The following is a 6,640-nucleotide window of genomic DNA, read 5'->3' as shown; positions in this document are numbered from 1 at the left end:
TAAGACGCACCTCTTCTTTCCAGCCTTTTGTTTGCCTGTGGACATCTTTAAAAACCCGTGAATTTTTAGCATTCCAGAAGAATATGCCTAGATACACAAAGATCACACAGACATTGTAATACATGGAGTTATGTATGTTTTGCGTACAAGTACACATATGACATATACTTTACATAGGAGAATCTTAATTTCCAAATCAACTAGGCAAATTGTTCAGTGTGTATATTAGTCAAATTTCACAACTATATAGAACTCTAAGAGAGTTGACTTATTAAGAGAGTTCATATTCTAAAGTTGCTAGTTCATAATTAAGCAACTCCATTGCTTGAAGCACCTGACAAGGCAGGAAATGAGCAAGAGTGTGTGACAAAGCAAAAACACACAAATCATAATACAGGGAGTTAAGAGGAATGCAGATAATATGAGGTTCCACAAGTCCTTTGCAGGACATACCCCTATAACCTAAGTACCTTCTATGAAGCCCCACAGCCTAAGTGTTCCATACTTCTCAACAGCATAACATACTCAAAAAAAAAAAAAAAAAAAACAACCAAAAAACAACCAAAAAACTGTCTTCCTTAGGGTTGTTCCCACTCCTCAGGACCACAGATACCCATCCTAGTCCTGGGGGTCTCCAGCTTCAGCTGGAGGTAACCATTCTGGGTCACCCTGTGTGCCTTTCCTCCTTCCCTTATCTATCAAGAGCAATGCTCAGTGTGTTCTCTAATAGTACTCTTACAAGCATGTCTCCATCCTCGAAATTTCTCCATCCTGGGAAATCCAACCTAAGACACTTTTCTATTCTCTATTCAACTTCTTGGAGAAAGAGCAACTACTATTAATAAAGTATATGTTAAACACTCCAAAATATGAGCAAGGCAAATCTCTCCCTAGAGTGACCTAATTAGATTCAATGCCAACCTCTAACCATGATAACTTAGAAAAGACAGAGCCACACAAGCTAGGGGAGGTGGCTTTATCTTGCCAGGAAGAAGAGAATCGTTGGGCTGTTAGTTTAGTATATTGCTTTTCTTAAAACTTTCTCTCTATGTAGTCATAATTTAAATTGCCTATTTTTTCAAACATCTGACAAAGTGTTAATTATCTTGGGAAAAGAGGGGGCATTTATTGTCATCACCCACTTGATTATTTGGAAAATCCTGCTGATTCCATGGAGTAAAGACCCTCTATGAAGAAATCACAGGAATTAGGGAGATAGCTCAGTTGGTAAAGTGCTTTTAATCACAATGACCTGAGATGGACCTTAGTATCTACCTTAAAATAAATAAGGTAAAATACAATAAAATAAGATAAAAATAAGGCCCAGTGTGGGGAAGCTCTGCTAATTAAGGTTGAAGTCTACAATTGACAGAATAGCTTTGCATATGAAGAGCTCTCCACATAATGGAAAACTCCTTTTGTTGGCAAGACTTCTCCTTCTCTGAACTTGTCTGGGAGTTCAACCTCTGTGTCCCCATCCCCACACACATATCTCTTTCTACAGAATGTCACATAGCCTTATTTAGATTATAACTTCAACTTTCTTTCTCCCAGTAAGAACCTGGTCAGCTAGCACATGAGAATCCTGAATGCTTCCCTGTGCTTAAGAGGCATTTCAGTACCTCAAGGTTTCACCTCATGACATTTCCCCATCCTGGATGTTTTTAACCTCCCTCGAATCACATCAAGTATTGATCTGTCTCCCTTCAGGTGGTCCTGCTGTGTCTTCTTCACCATACATACTCACAGGGCTTCCAGAACACTCATGCCTACACTCATCTTTTCTGCTCACTTTACGCTCCATGGACCAATATAGGCTGATAAGCCCCAAGGGCAGGGAGAGTCATAGCTCAGGACATGTGTAATCTCAGAGTTGAAGATGCAGAGACAGATCCCTAGAGCTTCCTAGCCAGTGTAGTAAGTTCCATGCAAGTAAGAGACCCTATCTCAAAAACAAAACAAAACAAGATATAGAAGGAAGGAACAAAGAAAGTAGAGAAGGAGGCAGAGAATAAATTCCAATGGACGTTGGCTAGTCAAATATCAAAGAGCGTTCTGTGCTGTCCCTGAGCCCCAGTTCCATTGTAGCACTCTTCTGAAAACTGTAAGACAGTATGTAGAGAAGGAAAGTCCCCCTCACATCTGACCTTTCTTCTTTCTGTATAGAGCTCTATACAGGCTTGCTGGAGGGTTTCCCTCAAGTTTCTAGTCAGATAAAGGTTTCTCAGATTGATGATGTGAATTCTCTAAGTCAGGTCAGTGTGAAAGGAAATTCTCTGGACAAGTCAAGTCAGAAAAAAATACCCTTCAAGATGTACTTGTTGGGGGTCTTTTGTTTTGTTTTGTTTTGTTTTGTTTTTTATCATCTACAAAGACTGCAAGCTCAAGGGCAGGAAGACACTATTGTGTAAAAGATACTGAGTTCTCCTTTGACAATGCTATATGCACATAGATCCTTCCTTTTAAACTATAAACCATAGTACATCAGTGGTGAAATTGAAAGTCCATGAATAAAGTTCATAGAACCAGAAATTATTTAGATTTGTAACCCAAGATCCTGCTCTACCTTGAAGATCTGAAGAAATATGAACAAGAGCATAAGAAAGGAGAAGCATAAGCATATGTTAATGGTATCCTGTCTCTGCAGATGTAAAACCATCACTTGCACTCACAGTCCTGCAAAACTGAGGAAGACACCAGCTCCTTCTCTCAGGTCCTCAGGGAACCCCAGGTTTCTAGTCTTCCTACAAGAATGACATAAGCAAGAACCACATTTCTATTTTTAAGCATGTGTGTACCACTTTTGCCTCATGTATATATCTCAGTCACCCAAAAACCAATTAATTTCCTTCAACCACCTAGTATTACGACAGAAGACTGACCTGCTACATTCTCCCCATCTTTACATTGTCTTGAGTTTCTGCTCTCAAGTTTCTGCTTTGCTCTGTTCTCTCCCTGCCCCAGTACTATAAGCATTCCCAATATAAATATAAATCCAGCTCATTCTGTTCATTCTCCCTAGATGGTTTTCTCCTAGGCTCCTACTCAGTGAAAACAATCTCTGTCCTACCATCTCTTCTCATGGATCCCCAGGCAAAACACAGAAGTCAACATCTACTGTCTTTCCTCTTCTTCAATGAGGTCATCACAAATCCTTCCAAAGACCTCCTTGATCTGTCCCTTTCCTCTTGTCTTCTATGACTGTCTCTGTTCTAGTTTTCCTTTTTATCATTTGGATCTTTTTAGACAAATGGACCTCATATTAGGCACCAACATTTTGTATCACTTACTTCAAAAGAAAAGGACTGACCATTCTGATCCTGTTTTAAATTTTTCCAGTGGTGCCTTACTTTAGTACAGATGAAATTAAAACGTTGCATAGCACATATCTGTGACACTTTGATCTGTAATTATTTTTTTGTTTGTTTACTTTTAACTTTATAGGTATAAATTCTTGAACAATTCCTACCTGTCCATTTTCCCCCAAGCACTACAGTCTAATATCTCTACTCCTTTAGCATGTTCTTCACCACTCTTCAATGTTTCTATCTCCTTTTCTCATGTGGACAAGTTCCTCAGTGTACACTTTAACTTTACCGTCTCGAAGAAAGCTTTTAACAGTAGTGCTCTCCTTGGCTCTGTGATCATCTGTCTCAGCATGTAATTATAATAGGTCATTGACATTATGCGCCTGGAGTAGTTACATGTCTCCCTCTGTGTGTCATACTGTGACTTTTGCAAAGATAAGCTACCATCTGTAACAGCTTTGTCTTCTTAGTATATAGCACTGAGCCACACGTACAATACTTCCTCATTAAGCAAAGATTAGGGAACCTCGGTCTTCCTGATGGTTTCTGGAACATTTTGCTCAATGGGGTATTGTTAGTTTCTGCAGTCATTGTTTTCTTCATATTTTTCTATGTGTCTGAGCCATTTTTAACTCAGATCTTCCTATAAATTTTACCCCTTCCCTTTTTCTTTTGACGTTTGACATTTCAATGATTTCTTTTCCATGTATTCCTCTCTCTGGACACTGTGTGTGTAAACACAGTCTGAGATGTAACTACATTGCCATTAATTATGGCAAACTGTCCTAAGGTGACACTGATGTTTCTCTCTAATCTCTCTCATAAGTTTTCCAAAAAAAATAAAAAATAAAATAAAACAAAACAACCTGAATTCTCTTTTGATAGTACAATGAGCATTTGTTCTTTATACATATTCTAGATAGAATCATATGACTATCTTTGACATCAATAAGAATTAATGAGAACATCAGGAAATCATAACTGTACAAATAAGTAATCGATTCTATGCATTGTAAAAAATACCTAAAGGGAATAGAATGAACATTCACTACAGTTCCACTTCTACTGAAAATGTGTAGTTGGTAAGCTGTTCATTGTCATCTCACAACCTTAGAGAGATACTTCCCTATGGAACCCAAGGCACTCTGCCTTGGCCTTACCTTAATAACTTACTATTTAATTTCAGAGTGTGGAGTCCAAATGAAAGAGTTAACTCCACTTTGGTAGGGTTATGTAATAACAGATTGCGTACTACTGCCTGTTGAAGATGCTCTACTGGAAAGACCAAAACAAATAAGGTTTCTCCTCCCGGAAGGGCAGTAACAAGCTGGGTGTCTGTCTGTGTGAGCTGCTTGCTTGTTTTTGCTGTCCCTTCACCAGTTTCCTACCTGTCTTCATGATTACAGAACACAAACGTCATAGTCACCCACACTGGACTCCAAGCCAGATCCTCAGTAGTTTATTTGACTTTGATGTTGGGTTCAGGCCTCATCCTAAAAAGGAATTCTTTTGAAATTCATTTATAAATTTAAATTTGCCGATAAACTTATATTTTCATATAAGTGTATGTCATATTTTGATGTATCCCCTTCAATATTTCCTTTTCTTCTCTTCTTCCTCCCAAGTCTCATTATTGTACTTTGTCCCTTTGAACAATTTGTTTTTTATTATAGTAATATATGCATATCTTTACTTGATATGCAATATTAAGTGTAGAAACCAGTTAGAAACATCTCGCCAGACTGGCTTATTTGGCTTAAATGATTACCTACAGTTTCATCTATTTTCCTGAAAATGACATAACTTTGTTCTTCATGGCTGAATAAACTTCTGTCATGTGAATATATCATTACCCAGTCCTTCCTTGTTGAACTCCTAAATTGGTTCCATAGTTTATAAGTGGTAAATATTGCTGCAATAGCAATGATATGTGTATATTTCTGTGCTTGTATTCCTTTGGTGGTATATGTCCAGGAGTGGTATATGTGAGTGACACTAGAATGTAAACAACGTCCTTTGTGGTCCTGGGAAAGTAGTCTAAGACTGAGCTATATCTCCATCCCTTGTGTGTCCTTGTACTCTATGACTGAGGTTTACCCCATCCCTAGCCAATCTAAGAAAGTACTAAATGACTGAGCTATATCACCATTCCTTTGTATTTTTTAATTTTGTTACATGTTCTCACCAATTTATTCATGCTGGACTTGATCTCATTTTGTACCCCAGATCGGCCTTGAAATTGAGATTTCCCTGCCTCGGCTTCCTCAGTAGCTAATATAACAGGTTTAATCTACCAACTAAACTATGACTGGAAATTTTTCATTTTTGAAAAAAAAAATGGAGACTAAAGCATAACAATTTTATTTCCTTTATTGGTGGAATGTGGATTGCTAGAAGTTCTCTTATTTTAGTATACATATGCACACATTTTAAAACAAATTGCTTCACTAGAACTACAAAGCTTGGATATTTTAAAAGTCACTGATGCTACATTTGACTCACATGATACATACTCCTAGGGACTTCCCTTCTCCTCCTGAATATTTAGTGTCCTCAACCTCACTCCAGGGCATTGAACTCAAATCCTGATATTATACTGCATATTCTAACTGACATTGAAAAAGAAAAGTTCCCACTGATAATGTCTAGCATTCCTATGTTGTGAGATATCCACCACAGAAGACTTTTTAGACATGGGTTCGAACCAATGGAAAGTTGTTATTAGGCCACCAGTGACTATACTGGGCATTTGAAACCCTAGTACAGTCCTGAGTCTTTCTCAGGGTGAACTTTTAAGCACAAAAAACACATCCTTGGTTTAGACAATTTGGTTAGCAAAAACAGCCAGAAGAGAAGCTACAGAAGCTAAAAAGCAAGGTTAGAGCATTTAGGGACTTTCCCAGACTTTGATGGATTAGGTCTCTGTTCTTGTTTTGGCACATGTTGTTGCCTATGCTATGCTGGACTACGTGGTCTGAATGGTACTTACATCATGACATCAGTTGTACTAAGGTCTGGGAACCCGTAACACATACCCCTCCCTTCTGATTCTCTTAAGCAGTCCAGTCGGAAGTGTATTACACACTGTTGATGCTACATGTCACGCAGCCCACTCTGTTTCCTGCAGAGGTGCAGCCTGAAGGCACCAGCACTTTTTCCTGTTCAGTTGGTGACTCTCTACTAAAAGAAACGTATAGCCTGTCAAGATTTTTGTATAGACCAGTTTTAATATACTGTAATTCCCTTTCTTTCTTTCTTTCTTTCTTTCTTTCTTTCTTTCTTTCTTTCTTTCTTTCTTTCTTTCTTTCTTTCTTTCTTTCTTCCTTCCTTCC

The sequence above is a fragment of the Mus caroli genome, chromosome 4 (genome assembly GCF_900094665.2).
Source record: "Mus caroli chromosome 4, CAROLI_EIJ_v1.1, whole genome shotgun sequence".
NCBI classification, from domain to species: Eukaryota; Metazoa; Chordata; class Mammalia; order Rodentia; family Muridae; genus Mus; species Mus caroli.
The sequence above is the reverse complement of the archived record's forward strand: the minus strand, read 5'-3'. Positions refer to the sequence as shown.